Source organism: Chanodichthys erythropterus, chromosome 8, assembly GCF_024489055.1.
Source record: "Chanodichthys erythropterus isolate Z2021 chromosome 8, ASM2448905v1, whole genome shotgun sequence".
Lineage (NCBI taxonomy): Eukaryota > Metazoa > Chordata > Actinopteri > Cypriniformes > Xenocyprididae > Chanodichthys > Chanodichthys erythropterus.
The window spans coordinates 33102406-33124700 of record NC_090228.1 but is presented as its reverse complement, the minus strand read 5'-3'; the positions used below and the strand labels follow the sequence as shown (position 1 = coordinate 33124700).

Genomic DNA, 22295 nt, shown 5'->3' with positions numbered 1-22295 from the left:
GAAACACTCGCCTGGTTTCACAGATGAGGCTTAAGCTAGTCCCAGACCAAAATGAATGTTTGAGCTCTCAACTGAAAATATCTTACTGAACTATTGTCATTGTTTTGTCTCAAGACACACACCAGTGATGTCTTTTCTAAGGCATTTTTATAAAAGCTGCTTAAATATCCTAATGTAACTAATGCCAAGCTCTGGCTTAAGCTAAGTCCAGTCTGTGAAACCGGCCAACTATGTCCCAGGAATGGCATTGGCAATACTTTTGATTCAAAAGCATTTAAAGCATGAGATCCCCAAGTTCAACAAAGCAGTCATTGAAAAATTTGCTAATGTTAAGCAAAGGTGGATTGAATTCTTATACAAAAAATAAATCACCATCAAAAAATTGAAAGAATAACTCAATTAGTTCAAATGTGCTCTTGTAAATAGCCTGTAAATAAATATGAATATGCCTATATTATGACATTTCTACATCCCAGAAAAGGAAACAATTGCCAAAAAAAAAAAAAGCCTGTAAATGTTTGTGTTTTTGTTAAATTACCCAGTTCCCCATCCGCTAATGGCTAGGCTACTGTGACATGTCTGACACAATGAAGTCAATCCACAGTTTCTCTTGCTCCAAATTAAAAGTCACTACATAGTAAAAGATTTTTTAAATACAAAATTGTCTGGCTTTTAGCGATGATTATTTATTATTTTATATGATTTATATAATTATTATACCCCTAATCTATTACACAAGCAATTTTTGTTTAACAATTATTAAACAATTAGTTTAAATGAACATGAATACAGATAATGCATAATATAAATATGATTTGGAATTGCATACCCCTATATTATCAACTTTATAAACTAACTTGACAAATTTCACTTGCACTGATATAGCAAGATTTATTTTTCTTGTTGTGTAAATGCATTTATGCACTTCATATTCTTTGGCAGAAGAGAGAAAACTTGCTGATTCCCTGACGAGAACTGCAATTTGGGTTGTGGCCCAGCAAAAATCCATAAAAAAGTTTAATACACTTATGCTCCCTAAACTATTTTTTCCCCCCATAAACTTAAAAAGAGTTTTGTGAACAATGCTTTGCAAATTCATCCAAAAAAATAATAATAAATAAATAAATAATCCTTATGCTGCATTCACACAGAGCGTTGGCGTTAATGCTTTTTGTTTACTGACATTTCAAAATGTCCGTCACTTCTGTCTCCTCGTAGACGTGTTTCTCATTGTCTATTGTGACAGTACTGACGTAATCATAGTCTTGGATCATACCGATTTAAAATCCTAAATATCAAACATGTTTGATATGATTGGGATGGCCCCGATTTGTGTAAGAGCAGATCAGGAGGTGCAAGATTCGATCTGTGAATGCCTCACATTACCAGATAATCTGTGCTGAACATTGGAACTGATTGAGGTCCTTGACAAGATTTTTTCTCTGATTCTTAGGAGGGGAAAATCAGGGATAAAATCGGCCTTGAACTCCTGTAGTGTGAGCCCGGCTTAAGGGAACTTAGCTGTGACACAGGATGCCAGGGCTGGAAGAGCTTCAATCTTAAAATGGGCAATCACAGAAAAAAATTACACAATGATAGATGTAGTGAGCTTGACAATAATCGAGATGATGGAATCAACTTTCTTCCAGACAATCGTGCTGGTTTGGATGATGCTGCATTGGAGCATGAAAGGGAACAGCTTGAGCTTGAAGTCAAGAAACAGAACATGGACATGATGATACTGAACACCAAAATGGAAACTACATTCCCTCTCAGGAGAAATGAAATAGTCAATAAGCAGCATTTGGTCTCTGTCATCAAAGAAAGATGGCCAGGCCTCTTTTTGGAGGAGCAAGTAGGTTGCATTTTGTCTGTCAACCTGTCTAAAAACAGGTTGAGCCTCAGGCAAAATAATTCTGACAATGGGGTAAGAAAATTAATCTTAAGATTATTTTTGCTTTTTTAAAGGAAAAACTCACTTAATTTTGACTTATTTTTACTGAAAACAAGACCATAATTTTTACTCGTCAAGAAAATAATTGATTGATTGATTTATTTATTTATTTTTCTGGACTGGAAACAACAAAATCTAACTAAGAAAAGCATTTTTTGCAGTGTGAGTTCACTGTTCATCACTGATGATTTCTTGTTATCACTTACATGCGTGGAGCACGTGTTTTGAGTTTGTGTTGCTCATAGCATTCATCTGGGAAATCAATGTGCATCAGATTTGTGAGTTACATCATTTACAAACCTACACCAATACAGGAGAATACGTCAATATGTTTCTAAATATGCAAACCGTTTATTGTGATACCAAAATAAAAGTTTAAACCCTCTGAGCTTACATGTTTTGATGTCCTTGTATTCTTGTTCAAGAAAATACAGTGGCTCTAGCATTTCTATCATAAAGAAGTAACCAAATATTAAAGATTAATTAAACATTTGAATTAAATGTCATTTGGCCAATATTAAGCAAGGATTTGATCAGTTGTAAAGTTTAACAACACAAGGCCTTTGTTATAATACATTACGTACAGAAGATGATGGTTTATATTATGCATTTTAACAATGTTCTTCTATAAAATCATATGATTATGCTATATTTGAACCAAATATGACTGCCTTGTTATTAAATATGTATTTTTAAAGGCTTATGTCTATTATTATAACCACCACAAACAACAATTACTCAATTATTCGTCAAAATAATCTGATTTCTCGATTATTAAATAATCATTAGTGACAGCCCAACAGAAAATACAGGGTAAAAATAATCATACATGATAATAACATTAAGTGTTATAAAAAGATATGATGCATACAGGATAAAAAAAGATTAATAATTAGTCTAATTAATAATCTCATATTAGTTTAAACAGTAATCAGCTTAATTTGTTATATCAGAGGGCATGTCTGGTTTACGCGCATGCGCATGAAGTTGCTTACAACTTGAATACCTCAAAACGAGCATTTTGACATATAAACTGCAACGAGATATAAATAAATGACATAAATAAGTAAGCATAAAGGTAATAAGTACAGCGCAGTATCGTTATAAAGACTGAAAATCTCCTTTTATTGGCCAAAACAAACTAATGCACGTTATAACCGAAAATATAATGGACAGCGGTCACGCGTATCACACACACGATCGCTGCAAAGATCAGATTCAATCCACTTACTCTGAATTGACGAACAACACCCATAAAATATATAAAAACACATGACAGATTAGCGTCCATGTCAGACTCAACTCACTGATGATCGATCACGTGCTCTTTGATTAGAATCTTTCGAAAACAAACACTTTAAGCGCGTGTGACGTCAATGATTCTGTGGCGTCACAGGGCTATATATTTGGAGCTCCGCGCCTGTGGCCGCAGTTCAGTCAGTCGAGCTCGTGTGTTTATCGTCCGTCAGTTCAGTGAGAATCCGATCAGTGCAGAGACTTTCTCGTGAGGAAACACTGGAAATCTGTGCAGACGATTGTGAGACTTTACAGAGCTTCATGGCGAGAACTAGCGAACTCTCTCGTACTGTAGCAGCGATGGAGAACCGCGAGACAGGTGAATAAGTTTGAATTTTCTATATATAATTTTCACACGTAAGGTTTCAAACACAAGAGATATATAGCAATACATGGCCAAAATAAATTTTATACGTTTAATGACCTTATAGCCTTAATAAAAACATTAAATTATGTCACGTTGGGAATAAATAAACTTAGTTAATTTATTTAATTGACAATTTAATTGGCAAAAAAGGCAAACTACAGATTAGAACTGAATGTAGGTTATTTTACTATGAAAAAATGCATAAAAAATACTAGTGTATAAACAGCTATGAATAATTCCCAATAATTATGTTTCATTGCGTTAGTACAAATTAAATAATTAAAATGTGGAGCAAATACAAATGTTTTACACTCTTCAAGCACAACATCACTTTTGGGCAATAATGTATGCTTATAAATATAATTTCATATTAAATATGTACATTATATTCTCTGCATTTAATTAGATTTTCAATTCTATTAAGTTTTATGTTTAATGTAAAATGTTTAATTAATGAATTACATTTAAAGAAAGTTGATGTAGTAACTAGAAATCCCTTTTCCCCCCTAGAAAAACAGCCCAAAAGCTTGAAGAGTCGCTTCTTTTCATTTTTCAAGCTGGATGTGAAACGTCGAGGCAATAAAGAAGCCGATCTACAGCCTCCGTTGGACACAGATTCAGCTGATCCACAGCCGGGCCCGTCCCACCTGGAGTCAACGACTCACCAGGATCACACTGATCCACAGCCGGGCCCGTCCGGCATCAGGCAGGGAATCTGTGTCCCAAATCCAGAAGGTGGGTCTAGTGTCATTTTATGTCTGTCCTGTTTTTTCACACTGTGTCAGATGACTCTGTTAAGTGTATTTGTTGATTCCTAGAGTTTATTCTCCAGATCTAGCCTCAGTATTTGACGTATAATATCTGGTGGCAATTTATAACTCTTCTGTTTCCATTTTTGTGTTTTTAGAAAAGAAGAAAGACGGCAGTAAGCTCATCAAAAGAGCGTGGCGTACTGTAAAACATGCAGCAGGGCGTCTCGTAAAGCGCAACAGCGCGGCTCCACCTCGTCCACAGCCCGACACGGATTCAGCCTATCTTCAGCCGGATCCATCTGTTCCTGAGCAAAAGGAATCGCTGGATCTGACTGATCTTGAGCTGGATCCGTCCTTCTTTGAGCCACCGGATTTTCTGGATCTGACTGATCTTCTTCCGTCATTTCCAGAATCTCCAGGTGCTGCTTCGAAGGAAAGCGAAGATCCATCCTGGTTAAGGACCATCTCTTGCCCGGGACCATCTCCCCGTAAGTATTTGACCTTATTTTGTTCCTCCACTGATTGTTTCAGTGTGTCTAATTCTTCATCTGATTTTCTCAATAGTACGCTGATGAATCTTGATCCAATTATTATTATTTTCCTGATTCTCTGTTTAAAGAAGTATGACTGTTAAGAAACTCTTACGATTATAAAGAGACTCCAGGTCATGAATCTCATGTATTAACATGTTTTTTGGGACATTTTCACAGTTCCACTGTCTGAACTTTATGACGTGGAAGAGGATATTGGACGAGGATACTTCGGCACTGTGCGCAAAGGGATCCGGAGATCCGATGGCCAGCAGGTAAATCACTCTTATGTTCACCAACTGTACCATATAGATCAGTGCCTTCATCTAGTGCACTTCAAAAATAACTTCTTCTTTTTCTTTTGCAGGTCGCCATCAAATTTATAAGGAAGCTTACATCAGGCCGGTTTGCTGACAGGTTTATCACAATGGTAAGTTGGCAGTGCACATAATGCATACATTTAAATACAAATAATATATCTTAAATATAAGTGAAAGTCAGCTAATGGTTTGTTGACCTCTTTTCTCCAGCCTGGAGTTTCCAAGCCTCTATTTGCAGAAGTGGCTTTAAACCTGCTGCTGAATCGGCCTCCGTTAAGCCCCTTTATTGTGCACATGCTAGACTGGTTTGAGGAGGAAGATCAGTATATCCTCATTCTAGAGTATTCGGAGCCCTGCCGAGACCTGTACGGATTCATCCTCCAGGAAAAGCTGAGTGAATCACAGGCACGAAGCTTGATGTACCAAGCGGTGCTCGCAGCCAAGCACTGTCTTGACGGAGGCGTCTTCCACCGTGACATCAAGCTAGACAACTACGTGATCAACACGGTGACGAACCGGGTCCAACTGATAGACTTTGGCTGCGGTGAAGTCGCCGAAAGTGGCATTAAGGGGCAGTTCATCGGTGAGTCGTTTTTTTGTGTTACCATTGTGATTAGCTCCAATACTAGCTAAGAGCAGATTTGTGAAGATGGAGATTTGTACTGAACATCTCTTTCTTTTTAATGAACAGGATTCGCCTGCCCTCCTGAATATTTTGCGGATTTTGAATATGCGGCCGAGCCAACCACCATCTGGTCTCTGGGGATTATGATGCACAGAACGGTGTGCAGCTGTAACCCCCTGAGAAAGGAAGATGGCCGCCTGAGTTTTGACTCCAGAGTCTCCGCAGGTCAGAGAACAGTTAACTACCAATAACACTTGAGTATTGGTATTGAGTATCAGCTTTAGTTTGTGGACGTACAGAACATACCTGACTAACCGTCACTCTTGTGACACCTTACAGAATTTCAGGAGTTGATCACATGGTGCCTGGCTCTCAATCCAGCGGAGAGAGCGACCATGGAGGACATCCTGCAGCACGAATGGTTTCGTCAGGAACGAATGTCCGGAGCCATTTAGGAGTCAGGTAGTATGACATCAGAGGTAAGGCAGATGATGACAGAAATTGTCCAAGCAGTGATGTCATGTGCTTCAACTTTTCCTCGCATTTATCCATTCAGCAGATTCTCCAAGTCAGCCGGAGTGAGGAAAGAGCAGAGAGTCAGGGTCCTTCAGCTTAGTTTAAGGGCCCTGACACACCAAGGAGACGCTCGGCCAAAGTTGGGTCGCCGTTGAGCGTCGCTCAGTTTTTTGTGGTGGCACAAGTCGAACCTCGTCGGGTGCGTTTTTGCCGATCAAGCATGTTGAGTCGGTACGGCACCAAAGGTGAGAGAGAACTCTGATTGGCTGTTGAGTTTAGTCAATGAGTTAAATGAGTCCATGAGCCTAAAAGGGAAAGTGATGAAGGCGAGCAAAGAATTCAAGACGCCGCAGACAGTTTGCAAATGGTAGGCAAGCGCTGCTTTGCTCATGTTTTTTTCTCACTAGATCTCGCAGCAATGTTATTAAGTTTGCAGTGGATTCAAACATTTTTCTCGCAGCGCTGTTTAGTAACGGTGTCACGTGATCAAGATTGGCCCATCTGTAAAACTACGCTGCCAAATACTGGTCCGTTATTGGTTAGTTGATAAACGGTCCACGCTGCAAAGCTTAAAGGCGTAGCGCGGTTTCGTTTGTCGTTTTGTGTTTCTTATGTGCAATATAAAGGGGGGGGGGACACCACTGCGACCTCTAACAAAATGTAGTCGCACCGGCAGGAAAAAGGTCATAAAATATGATCATTTAGTCGCAGTCTGGAGCCTTTTATAAATAGGAGCAGCAAATTTAGTGCCCCCCAGAAAATTTACTTGTTGCAAAAATGAGCATAAGATGAATTTGACAAAACAAGAACACTAAAGTAAGCTTATCCTGCGAGATCACAGTGACTGCTCCTGCCAGCTCCTCAAACTGCTCCTTATATTTATATTTATTTAAATTATTGGGTGTGTGGGAGGGTAAATTACTTGAATAATAATAAATAATAATAAACATAAAAAATAATAAATAATTAAATAATTACATTTTTAATATGAGTTACTTGTCAGTTATTATAAACTTTTCTTTTGGTTGACACACACACAAAAGGGGGCATTTCATATCGCTTTTATATAAATAATTATTAAAAAAAGCTTAATTTACTCATTTTTACAAAAGAGGAGGTCCCCAAAATGAGGTTTTGCCAGATTTAGCTCACTTTTGAGTACAAATGTGTGTCCTAAATATGGTTAAATGGGTATAAGCACAAACACACAGTGTTGCTTATCAATCTATAAGGACATTTCATACACCTCTTGTGTTTTAATATACAGGATATTTTTAAAGATTTAACCTAATTCTAATAGGAAACTTGCGGCATTTAAACATGGTTCAGTGAAAGAATCGACTCATGAGAATGATTAATTATTTCTCCCATAATGAAAATAACAGCAAGACTTATTGCATTGTCATTTAGTTCTCATGTAAACGTATGGCTTATGAACCGCCCAACTAGGGGTGGGTTTCGATTTAACGGTGCCTGCCAGTTTTTGTTTTATATATGTAAGATAAGATACAATAAGAACAAAGAAACAAAGTACAAACAAATGGTCACATTAATGCAGTAAATATTTCAACAAAACAAAGATAAATGAAAAAAAAAAAAAAAACAGTGCTTTAAAGAAACACTTCACTATTTTTGAAAATAGGCTCATTTTCCAACTCCCCTAGAGTTAAACAGTTGAGTTTTAGCGTTTTCGAATCCATTCAGCCGATCGCCGAGTCTGGCGGTACCACTTTTAGTATAGTTTAGCATATTTCATTGAATCTGATGAGACCAATAGCATCTCGCTCAAAAATGACCAGAGTTTCAATATTTTTCCTATTGGAAAATGAGCTTCTATTCAAAAAAGTGGAGTGTTCCTTTAATTTCAGCAAGGTTGGCTTATAAAAGTAATTAAAGTAATCAAATACCACTGTATAAATTCATAGATTAATGATTATTAAAGCCAAAGTTATTCAAGCCGGTCATTTTGACATATTTTTGTGTGTAGTTTAGGTGCACACATGAAGCCTAAAGTATAATTTGCTTGTCTTCTTGCGGTCCGTTTCAGAGCGCACAAACAGAGAGCCGCCTTGAAGTTGGAAACAGCGTCTCTTGCTTTTAAATGCTCTTTCTATTATCAAACACGTCCCGCAATTATCATCAATTCTGATGTTAAATTTGGGCATTTAGGGAGGAACGAACACACAAAATGAAATGAAGGAAATAGGGTAGTGCCGATGGACGATATCATCATCCATCGTGATGGCTGACCGACAACATGATGTAGAGACACCATCATGATGCCACGTAACATTCCGCTGTGAGTCTTGCGAGAGTTGACACCATAGTATGGGTAAGTAAAATAATGAAATTAAAACTTTTAAATAGAAAAAAAAATATTTATGTAAAGAGATATTATAATAAAAAGTGCTTAAAAGTGCACAACTCTTCTTAAGTGGAAGAAAACTACCTTTTCCCCTTACATGCAACCTATTGGATAGCCCGGATGAGTCATTAGTTGGGTTAGTAAAATAAAGAAATTATAGCTTTTAAGTAGAAAATAGTATTTATGTAAAGAAATATATTAAAATAAAAAGTGCACAACTCTTCTTAAGTGGAAGGAAGCCCCCCCCTCCTCACATGCAACCTATTGGAAAGCCTGGATGAGTCACTAGTTGGGAAATAAAATAAAGTAATAAAGTAAAATAACAAAATTATAGGTTTTAAGTAGAAAATAGTATTTATGTAAAGAGATAAAAAGTAATAAAATAAAAAGTAATAAAAAGTGCACAACTCTTAAGTGGAAGGATACTACCCCCCCCTTCATGACTTCATGTACAAATGAACAGTGAAATTGTTTTCAGCTACAGTAGGTGGATTTAACCGTAGCATTCAAGAAAGAAATTAAATACATGTGAAAATAATTTAAATAAAAATTGTTAAATACTGTAGTGTTTAATTTATAAAAATAAATAAAACACTGCAGACTTCACTGCATAAGTTTGTCAGCAGCAGAACCTGGTATACATTTCATGCAGTCTTGATTTGGGTGGTCATTTGCATTTAAAAGGGTTTTAAAGTTAGCTAAATCAAGTAATTTTAGCATGCCATAGTCAACTTAAATCATATAAAATGTAATTTCCCAACAACAAGAAAACTACTAGTATGGATCCACTAGTATATCCACCTCTTTGAACAAATACCAAATCTATTGCATACAAAGGTTACATGCTGCTTCTTTTTTTTTTTAGGATGGATTGTATTTAATTGTTAAATATGATGTAGGCTCATTTATTTATGTTTGGAAAACACAATATTGTTACGACCGGGACATATAAGGGAGGCAACGAAAACGACAGCGAATCAAAAAGTATTTATTAACAAACATAAACTTTACAACTCATAAGAAATAAATAAAGAAAGCACCACTACAGAAAACATTTCGCTCTGAACATCAAAGTAAATAAAGAATAAACTACATAATTAACACAAGCACAGTAATAATGAAGGCAGATTTCAACATAGCATAAAAACCTGCAAACATAAATCCCCAAACTAAATTAATATAATAAAGCAATGATATCAGAGAGCAAAAAGGGCAACAGAAGAGAGAGATGCCAGAGAACCAAGAGCCTTTTATAATTTGTCTGCAGGTGTTTAGCATTACAGTTAGCTCAAAATCCCACAGCTGGCTAGAGTAGTACGAGCCCAGAGGAACGTCACAATATATATTTGCTACTTTGTGTTTTCGCTCAAACTGACCTTTATATCTGTAAATCGCTCAAATGCTGGATTGATTTGTTTAATTTTGGCACACTATTCACTCCATAGGAATAACCCTCCTTTGTCTTAACTCATGGTTTTTCTTACAAGAGTAGCAATGTGCCATCTTTGAACCCATTTGGCTTGGGTTAACTACCTAAAATTGACAAAGTTGTGGGAGTTCTTTTTCTACTTGGGACCGTCTCATACAAGTGTGCTTTGATTTAGCAGTATGTGGAGGAGTTATCTTCGGACTGGAGCCACACTGACTGTAATGATGTTTAGGAAGGACTGCATGACTTGCCTTTTTGTTCAGAAAGTGCAGGAAAAGAGCCCACTCAAATATCCTTTGGTCAGATTCATGTCATGTTTGAAGCATAGACTGTAAAAAAATGGACGACCTACCTTCACTCTTTTCCATTGTAGGAAAGTGAAGCTGCCAAAGTCCAAATATGGCGCTGACATCTTGCACTGACTCGGGACCAGAGCCTGTGCAGCGTGAAGTCGAGCTGGGGTATAAAGGCCCCGCCCACACTCCCACAGAATCGGCTAATACAGTTTACTGCAGATCAACTCATTATGTTGGTGTGAAACAAAAAGTTCTGGAAGTGTAGAAAATAAAGTTATAGCTTCAATTACCTCCTCAAGACCCTGAAAAAAAGTCTGTTATTGCTTCAGTGACTACATCACTCAGAAAAGCTGTCAATCTCAGCTGTCAATCATGACGCCACACTCTCGTTTTTATAGCATCACATAACTAACTAAAACCAAAGTTATTTAAAGAACGAACACTTGAACTAACATCACTAAAATGACAGAAATCATCTTTGGAAAAAAAATATTTGAAGTATAATTACATAGTTTGTCTCATGTCCCATTAGATTACATGGAGAGGGCGGGGTTTATAAGCTATACTGCATCCAGCCACCTGGGGGCGATCAAGACGCTTTGGCTACACTTTTCAGGATGTGAAAAGCTATTTTTATTTTAACCCCTATTTTTTCCTTGAAAGAAATTGTGTGCGCACGCACACACACACACATTCAGCAGCTGAATTTCAACCTCTGTCCGGTTAATTTAAAATAGACAACCTTGTGTGTGTTTTTGTTTTGTTTTAATAAACCAAAAGCTTCACTGGATAGGCTATACTCATTCTCGAGTGCGCTCTCTCCTTCGCTCGCTCTCTCATCATCATTCATTCAAATAAATGTAATCTTACCTGCTACTTTATTTCCCTTCAGAATTCTAGATCTAACGACTGTAGATAACACAACAAACACAAATTACCTTTATTTTCCAGTCTATATTCCTTCAGTCAGAATTCGTGCTGTAATTCGCATGACACTAACAGTTGTTAACTTATCCATTCTGGCAGGTAATCATGGCCACCCGACGTGAAACATATAAATAATTTTAATAGCACGGCCATTCAAAACCCAAGGGTCTACCACGTGCATGCAAAGCTATCAATGGCAATCATTTGAATGTAAACACAGATATCAGATACCAGTCACATCTAAAGTGAATGTAAACACACTGGCCAAAAAATCGGATATGGTCAAAAGATCGGATCTGTGCATTAAGACTTGCAGTGTAAATGTAAATTTACCTTCATAAAACCTGCAGAAACCCTGTGTCTGTACTGCTCCTATTGTTTTGTGGTATTTATACTTAAAGAGAGTATTAGAGCAACAGTTGTAATGATGGTTTAAAAATAAAAATGCAAAACAGAACATGTTCCATGTCTGGGGTTTGGGTTTGTCATTAAATATACATATAACAGTTGAAGAGTTTCACAGAGCCTAAAATAAAACCACCTGATAATTTCATTTGTTTGCAAACTTGTGTTAAAGGTGCCTTATAATTGAAAATTGAATTTACCTCGGCATAATTGAATAACAAGAGTTCAGTACATGGAAATGACATACAGTGAGTCTCAGACACCATTGTTTCCTCCTTCTTATGTAAATCTCATTTGTTTAAAAGACCTCCGAAGAACAGGCGAATCTCAACATAACACTGACTGTTACGTAACAGTCGGGATCATTAATATGTATGAACCCAATATTTGCATATGCCAGCTCATGTTCAAGGCATTAGACAAGGGCAGCCAGTATTAACGTCTGGATCTTTGCACAGCTGAATCATCAGACTAGGTAAGCAAGCAAGGAAAACAGCAAAAAATGGCAGATGGAGCAATAATAACTGACATGATCCATGATAACATGATATTTTTAGTGATATTTGTAAATTGTCTTTCTAAATGTTTCGTTAGCATGTTGCTAATGTACTGTTAAATGTGGTTAAAGTTACCATAGTTTCTTACTGTATTCACGGAGACAAGAGCCGTCGCTATTTTCATTATTAAACACTTGCAGTCTGTATAATTCATAAACACAACTTCATTCTTTATAAATCTCTCCAACAGCGTAGCATTAGCCGTTAGCCACAGAGCATAGCCTCAAACTAATTCAGAATCAAATGTAAACATCCAAATAAATACTTTACTCACATGATCTGACGCATGCATGTCGCATCCATGACGAACACTTTGTAAAGATCCATTTTGAGGGTTATATTAGCTGTGTGAACTTTGTTTATGCACTGTTTTATAGTCGAGAGCTCGGGGGGCGGAGAGCAGGAGAATTTAAAGGGGCCGCAGCCTGAATCTGTGCATTTATAATTATGTCCCAAAATAGGCAGTTAAAAAAATGTATAAAAAAAAAAATCTAGGGGGTATTTTGAGCTGATTCAGGGGACACCTTAGACTTATATTATATCTTGTAAAAAAATGTTCGATGGCACCTTTATATTAAATATTATTGTTGTATGCATGCAAATAAAAAGACATACCAATGACAATAAAACAGATATTTTTTATTCATTTTACCAACTTGCAAAATCAGGACAGAAGCTTGAAGCAGGAAAAGCATGTCGTTTAAACTCTCTCCAATCTGATCAAATTGACAGGCAGGTGATCATGATATTTTAACATTCTTTAAACAAAACAATCTGATAAAAATAATAATGAAATGTGTCTGAAATGCATTTATTGTTTTACAGTATGCTTGATGCATTTTCTTTGTTTCCCCTTAAGGGGTCTAATGAGAAATAAAGAAAGGGGGAAAAATGGAAATTCACTATAGATACAGCAACACAGGTCATACTTTAATTTTAAATAATTTCAAATAAAATGTCACTGTAATTTTACATTTTCTCACACTTTAGCCACAGATTTCTGCACATTAATGGTCATTTGTTTGAATCACTTTTCTTTACAGCAGTTTTTCCCCCTACACTTTTTCAGCTAAAATGCTGTACAGAATGGAATAAAGTTTTTTTAATTTGAACTCGTAAAAGAAATATAATCCCTCCTGCCTGTGGACAGAGGCTCTCTTTACTTAGCATTTTGCGTTACAGCTCAACTCCAACTGATGATGCATTTTCTTATTGTGAAGTTTATACATCATCACAAAAATATGAACACAAAGCTAGGTATCAAAAAAATCTCATGAAATGAAATGAACTCAGTAATGTTTGTTTGAAGGGAATAATCTTCAGATTAGATTTCTTTAACTTCAAATTTAGATGATAAAGGTGTTTAAAGTTAGTTTTAGTTTCACTCCTTTTGAGTTTCTCAATGCATGCAGTGCTTAATTTGTGAATGAATTATCGGATCCAAAACAGCAATTAAAAGGTGCTGTGACCGACACTGAATATACAACTTCAGTTTTCCCAGAACAATGACGTCACAAAACGATGACCTCCTACTTCTGAAATGTGCATACAATGGACACTTTACTATCCCATGAGGCCACAGGAGAGGATTTGAAAAATGACAGTGAAGGCGACGCAACTGACGCTGGTAGGTCACATGATAATGACAACATGGCGAATGTAGTACATCCAGATTACATTCATACTTTTCTAGCAGTCGTGAAGTAATTATTTATTCAAAATAAGTACCTACTCTAGAGAGTATGCAATTTCAGATGTCTTGGGTTATGGAAGTTGTGGCCTTCTCTGAATGTGGTTGTTGGTTCCCGACACACAGAAACAATGGTGTGTAAGAATGATGAAACCCTGAATGCTGCTTCTCTGTCTTTCCTGGATCATTACAGGCCCTAATTTATTCAGCAAACTGTCTTTGCTTAAAACTAATTAACACACTTTAAACTGAGTAAAAATTGTATTGTGTTCTTGGTGTGGACTGAAAAGTACATCAGGGCACATTAGTGCTGTTTGTTTGTGCTCATTAATAATATCTTGTGAACAACATTATCTAAAACATTCTTGTATTCTAACATATGTGCACAAACAATGAAGCTAAGATGCTTGTCTTTATGTGCACATATTAATATCATGTTCATATTGTTATAGATGTGGAGAATCATTTGTGCACACAATAAAATCTTTTAAGACTTTTGGTGGTTTACCGATATATTCAGTCTGAATATCTAGATAAGACGTGAACTTTAGCAATTTACCAAAAAGTTTGAGTGTCGTTTAAGACGAGCTCAAGTCATTTCATGAAATTTGTTGACACCGGAATGCATCACTGGCGAGGCCTTCTCCTCTTATCTACCACTTGTAGCTTCTCTCGATTTACTTGTGGCTTTACATTTACTTGAATCTCTTCCTCTAATTCCCTCTTGTAATCATCTAAGCTCTTCTCACAGTTCTCACCATAGTATGGATTTTTACACTCACACATTGCCAGGAAGATGCCTTCCACTTTAACACACTTGCCTCTTTCCTCCCCACCACAGTTCAGTTTGGAGCAGGGGTTTTCTGTCATTATTTCTTCATCACTTTTAATCATAACAACAAATTTGCTTTTCAAAACTAGATGTTTCTTACACTTCCCTTTATAAATAAAAGGAGTCTGAGCTGAACTGTCTTCGGGATCAGCACTGACTTCATAGTCTTCATCTGTTGCTTTGCTTGTACTGTCATGAGCTTTTTTTATATAGGCATGTACTGCTGTGTAAGTCTTAGACACTCGAATTCCTTCCATAGTTTCAGTACAACCTTCGAGTTTCTTTGCTACATCATGACACTGGACTGAGTTATCAATGCACCTGCCAATGGCTTGTTTGACTAAATCTGCCTTAGTGTAAGTCCCTTTCACCTGTCTGGCTACAGCCACACTAATGCCATCTTTTGTCACCTCAGTAAATCCTGTCAGGACGTGACTGTTCAGGGTGTCAAAGGGTTTATCAGATTTTTTTGTTATAAATGCAACAACCATCCAGTCGTACCTGTCATACTCCTTCACCAGAAATGACCAGACATTTTTTGCAAGTTCTGAACGTGTTTGTGTTTTGTCGATGAGTGTTCTCACATCGTTTTTAATGTACTCCATGCTGTTAATAATGCACTCCTTGTGGGTTTGGAACATAATTGATGCTGCGTCATATGTAATATTAGCTTCCTCATCAACCCTTGCTTGGGACTCTACTTTCCTGAGTTTATAATAGAAATTATTCATTATATTGCCCTTGTAGAGAAGTTTATAAATTAACACTGTATATTCTATGATATTCTTTTCATGACATTTAACATGTTTAGCCAGTAGATCTCCGAAGCGTGGCCCCAAGGACAGTCCGTCATTGATCAGGTTACTATGTAAGGTCTTAGTGGCATGCTCAAATTTTGAGTAGGTATTGACAAATTCCTGCTCATGCCTCTCCTTTTCTTTGACATCTTTTGCCTCGCTAACACTGCGCAGCATAGTATTGAACATAGTCCACGCTGTGTTAATTTTCAGCTCTGGCTTGTAGTAAGTATTTGCCCAGATGTCCCACTTCTGCTCTCCATGATATTGGTCAAGCTTAATATTAAGATTGTTAAATTCATTCATGAAAGCTTGTAATGGATCACCATTTAGTTGACTGTTAATTTTCGACGCTTCCATCCCTATTGCATTTAAAATGCCACTTGCAAGAGTCCCATGAGCTGGTAACAGCGCCATAAAAGGGCTGACTGCTCGTGTGATCTTTTCAATAATTAGAAGGATGTTCTTGACTATATATTTGACTTTTTCTAATTTCTTTGAAGAGTTTTTCTGCCGTTGGTCCTGGTTAGCAGATGTAGAGACGGTGGAGATGAGGAAGGAGGACGATATCAACATCAGGAACAGAAGCCCAGCAGACGCCATGGCTGGAGAAACACAACGTGAAATTGAGTGTTTATTACTACAACTCAACTCAAAAGCAGTACAAACTAATAAAGGCCTGGATAAAAAACAAACCAATTTTTAACCCAGTGCTCATGTAATATTACAACAACCTTGCATTGGGTTTGTTTTGCATGTTTGGCTAATCAGGCCAATAAGAGTCAATGAACTAATCTTCCTTTTTATAATACAGAATGTCTGCAAACATATCAAACTGATCTGAGATCAGGTAAAAAAAAACAAAAAAAAAAAACAGACACCAGTTCATAGGTTCACTGAGATTGTCCTCTAGAACCACTGAAATTTTGAAATGTTTTGAAGTAACAAAGCCTTATTAAAATCACGTGACTTGGGCAGTATAAAACACAAAGCAGTGTTTCGAAAGTGCCCAAAACTACTACTCCCATTTTTCCTTGTTTTCAGCCAAGAAAGTTTTCAGGTTTGTGCTGTTTGTGCATTACTGCTGTATGTTGAAATAAAGAGAGCAACTTATCCACCTTATTCCTACGCCCCATGACACTTTGCGCAAATTATGGGTGTAACTTCCATTAAGCTGTAAACAATCGGTGAAAAACTCGCTCTATGAATGCAATAATATGTTTTATGTTTAAACTGGGTACAATGAGATGCTATTATTCTACTCACCCTTCAACCATCAAACATCAAAAGGACATTTAAAAGTGTAAAAGCATCAACAAGGTACTTTCAACAGGCCATGAATAACTCCAAAGGTGTGATTCTCTCCACAGCAATAATGGACGAGTTAAATATTACTGTAGTAATCTGTATTATGTAACAAATGTTGCCTTAATCAAAAATGTTCAACTTCAGCATTAAGTGATTTCCATCGTTTTGACAGATAATAAATTGTATTTACCTGCGAAAACAAACCTGGTAAGAGATGTGAGGCTTTGAACGAGAGATTCTTTGTGCATTCCAGTGAATTATTTAAGGGCTATATTGTAAATTATATCGGGAGAACAGACCACAAATGTGCAGTATATGTTGTCCTTTTTCATACTATTACAGCAAATGGAAAAAAGAAAATAAACCTGAGGAAAAGAGAATACGAATCTGACGTCACGCCGCATTGTGTTCTGGGCAACTTCTTTGTTTATCCGCCATATTGGCAGGATCGCGCAGCCTTTCTGTTTTCGAGTTTAGTGCAGTGATTTGTTTTCGTTAATGTCACCATTGTATGTCATTAACTCTGCATCGATAATGGCGATAGTAACTCTGATAATCGTTCTGAGAGAAAACTGGACAATGAAAAACGTTTTTTCGCGTTGGGGAGGATGATTGTGTCTTTTTTAATGAGAGTGATGTGATCAAAATTTTTAAACAGTGCAAAGTCAGGAAGGCACCAGGGCCTGACAATATAGGGGGTAGGTTATTGCAGGAATGTGCCGAGCAGTTAGGTCCAATATTTTATGAAATTTTTGCTCTGTCTCTCCAACAACAAAAAGTGCCTGCACTGTGGAAGCAGTCTACAGTGATTCCAGTACCAAGCGAAATATAAAGGTATTGGATGATTTTAGACCTGTGGCGCTTACTTCCCTAGTTATGAAATGTTTTGAAGGTTTAGTTAAGAAAGTAATTATGGAAAGGACACAGAGTTCTTTAGACTCCCTACAATTTGCTTATAGGTCTAAACGAGGGGTAGAGGATGCAGTTGCGACTCTCCTACACTTAGTACTTCAGCATTTGGATAAGCCGAAAACATTTGCTAAATTGCTTTTTATTGATTTTTCATCCGCCTTTAATTCCATTCAGCCACACATTTTAGTTGAGAAGCTCATAAATGAGTTTGGGTTGGATCTTAGTCTTGTAGGATGGATTTTAGATTTTCTTGTGCAAAGAACTCAGAGAGTTAAAGTAAATAATTGTTTCTCAAATTGGCTGGTGTCATCCACTGGGTCACTTCAAGGATGCGTCCTTTCTCCTTTATTATTTATCCTGTACACGAATGACTGTAAAAGCAGTTATAGAAACAGACACATGATAAAATTTGCTGATGATTCCGTAATTGTTAGCTTAATGAGTGAGGAGGACCCTATGCATGGTCCTGTGGTTGATGATTTTATCATGTGGCGTCAAAATACTTTCTTAAAACTAAATGTTTCTAAAACTAAGGAGATGACTATTGATTTTAACTCTAGGAGGACATTTTTTCATGATAAGCAATTAAGCATAAATGGAGTAGGCATCGAGAGTGTTGAACAACACAAGTATTTGGGGACTGTTTTGGATAATAAATTGTCCTTTTCTCCCAACACTGAGGTTATGTGTAAGAGGGGGCAGCAAAGATTGTATTGTTTGCGGAAATGAAGGTCATTTCATGTAGACAAAAAACTGATGTGCATGTTTTATAGATCTTATATTGAGTCATTTTTATCCTTTTCAATGCTGTGCTGGTTTAATTCTCTAAATGTGAAAAACAAGAACTGTCTTGAGAGGATTGTAAATCAGGGAAGTAAAATAACGGGGAGTAAGTCTATGGCCCAGTTATATCATAGACAGGTTCTGAGTAAAGCCCAGGGGTCTCATTTATAAAGCGTGCGTACGCACAAAACGGGGCTGGAAACGTGCGTACGCCAGTTACCACGCAAAGGTTGTGATCTATAAAAACAAACTTGACGGGAGAATGTGCGCACCTTTAAGCAAACTTTGAGCCGTGCGTACGCACATTCTGGAGACAAAAGTGATATGAATTGAGATAGTAGATGTGCTACTTTCGATCACTTTTCCAGTGATACGCTGTTTTAATGACAGCGAGGAGCGCTGGGAGCACAATAATTCCTCTTGAATCTAAACTGCAGATGTTATGACAAAATATTTTTTTCAGAATAACGATCAGTGATGCACAGTTAACTTGGATATTATGGAAGACACTGCTGGATCCGTTGTCCAGTTTGAATAGGTCCAATAATATCTTACTGTACAACCACAGCTGCAGGAGGTGGTGATGTCGTGTGAAGGATCTTCAAACAATTACTATTTGAAGGATATCATTTGAGGAAAACGGTAAGATTTGCACGTTTTCTTTTTAAAATACTTTGTCAGTGACGTGCCGAGTCAGACGATTGTAGCCTATTTACACTGCAATAAATAAGTAGGGGAGCGCGGGGCACAAAGTAACGCGGGGTAAAAAGTAACACAGACATTTTAGATAGTTGCAAAGGGTTAACTATGACGTACTTCCGGGCTTTTCACCACACTGTCGGCAGACGTCTTCCCGCCATCTTTCGAGAAAGTTCGTCACATATTGGATGAGAACGGAGGAGAAACTCTTTCGTCAGCATGTAAGTATTGTTTTTTATAATAGTTGTTTTTTCGATTTTTAAAGAATGTATGAATGTAGGTTAGTCCAACCTTATATTGTTGTGATTACGTCGTCTTGGCTAAAAGATGTTACCATTTTGAAAGATGTGAAAAACGCATAGTGACTGCTAGCCAGTCCTGAGGTAAACACTACACAGCGGGGTTAGTTGTAACACGGTGTTACAACTAAGCCGCACATAATAATCGGCAATGTCGGATTCTATCAACTACATTTTGCGAATATATATATTATATATATATATATATATATATATATATATATATATATAGCTTATAAATATATATATATATATATATATATATATATATATATATATAGCTTATAAATATAAATGATATATGTGTTTGAGTGTGTACACAAACATATAATTTATATTTATAAGCTATATATACATACATATGCATATTATACATATGTATATATAGCTTATAAATATAAATGCTGTGTGTGTGTGTACACAGACACACACATGTATCCTATATAATTTTTATTTAAATAAATTGGATACATTCCCATTGTATTACAGTAAGTACAGTTTGCACAAACACTTGTTGCATTTATTTTATTCACAGGGTTAGAAATAGTAGAAAGTCAACAACTAGGGGACAGACTACTAGGGAAGTTTTTAGTTTGGAAGCCGGAGAGGTGGAGAGAGGCAGGTCCTTGCGGAGCGTGGCAGGTAGCTATGGCATCTGCCATGTTACTCTACACCGATTCATAACACGTAAACACAAACTGCATGAGCAGGGAGTAAGATCACCACTACCTCCAGTGGGCTACTCTTCACACAAAAAGGTGTTTACTTCAGAGCAGGAGGAGCAGCTTGTTGCATATTTGACTCGTGCTGCAGCAATGTGTTATGGGCTGAGCCCCAAGGAGGTAGGCTGGTTGAACTAGGATAAGCTAGGAATTATTGCTCTGTTTTGTTGAATTCTGTTCACATTCAAGTGCCTGTTTCTGTTATAAATGGTAGGTTCATTTGTTTGAATGCTTAGAATAAATTATTTAATACATAGGCCTTCTCTCTCTCTCTCTGTTGCATGCTGGGAGTTGGTGAGAGTGGTGGTGGTGGTGGTGAGAGCTGCGGTGTGGTGAGAGTTTCTAAATCTAGCTTTTCTTTATTTATTTTTGCTTTTCTGTCTAGAAAATACATGATTTAGAAAGGAAATTGTAAAATAGTTGAATACTGGTGTTTGTTTGGCAGAATGGCGTCTCTTGATGAGACGCCGCCATTATCACTCCGTAATGGTTTCAGGTGCGTTCCTGAGGATAATTCTACTGTGGAGGATGTTTTAATTGCAGTTGGTGATCAGATTGGTCATGAGAATGTTGTATCGGCATCACGCATGAATCAGGCTGTTGTTGTTTTTTTGAAGAAACAAAATCTTGTCAACCGTTTAATTGTAACTGGTCCCGCCTTTTATATCTAATGACGTTTTGCAACGTGAGTTAGCGCGTTTTGGGAAAATTGTTAGTCCCTTTAAAACTGTTACGCTTGGATGTAAACATCCGGCTCTGAAGCACGTTGCGTCTTTCAGACGGTATGTTTACATGGTGCTAGAATCACCTGAGAATACACTGGATATTAATTTCCGTGTGAAACATGAAGGAAGGTTGTATATGGTGTATGCAACTACTGGCAGCATAAGATGTTTCGAGTGTGGAGACATCGGACACAAGCGTCTTACGTGTCCACACAAGAAAACAGGAGAGGAGAGCGCGGCAGGATCAGAGAATGGGGTCGCAAATAATAACGTTGATCTGGTTGCGGCGTCCAAAGACGAGGTTGTTCCACTTGTTGAGGTGAGTGCTGGTAATTCAGATGATGCGTTAATTGTTGACACTGAAAATGACGGTGATGTAGTTAATGTAGGCCCAAAGAATTGCGTAATGGATTTAACTCCTGATGTTACTGATGAAGTAGCTAGAGGTACTAAACAGTTGGAAATTGCAAATGATGGAATGGAAAAAAAATCGTATTTAGGCGCCTTGAATGATGAGGATGTGGAAGAGGAGCAATCGGATGATACAGAGTCACAAGTTTCTATGTGTGAAAATGATGGTGGTTCACAGGGACTTGCATTTAATGTGTCTCAGGCAGTTTTTTCAGGAGGTTTCAATAAAGATTCCTTGTATAGTCTTGAAGAAATCAATAGTTTCCTGGATGAGACGTACGGTAAACAAATTAACATAAATGATTTCTTTTCTGATGTAGACAGATTTGTTCAATCTGTTATGTTTTATCAGAGGACTGTTGGAGTTGAGGAACTTAGTGAGAAGAAGCGTTTTCGGCTGAAAAAGCATCTTACCACTATAAGAAAAGGCAAAGCAATGACTAGAAAAAAGAGCAAATCTAAAATCTAAAATAATCATGTATCACATGGTGTCTTTTCCTTGCTTGCTTTCATATCATGCTTTACTCTTTATTTTCCATCTTAATCTTGAGTATGGAGGTTTTGAGGATAGGCTCTTTAAATATTAATGGTGGGAGGGATAGTGTAAAACGTGCTGTAGTCTATGAAACAATTGAACAAAAAAAACTTGATATTGTCTTCCTGCAAGAAACTCATAGTGATATAAAGAATGAAATTGAGTGGAATTTGTGGTGGAAGGGACATAAAATACTTAGTCATGGTACAAATTTAAGCAGAGGGGTAGGAATCTTTTTCTCTC

The 22295-nt window shown here is 37.1% G+C and overlaps 1 pseudogene; it reads left to right on the top strand.

Annotated features, from left to right (window-relative positions):
• Positions 1-3511: 3511 nt before the first annotated feature.
• Positions 3512-22295, top strand: part of LOC137025158 (uncharacterized) — an 88205-nt pseudogene continuing 69421 nt past the window's right edge.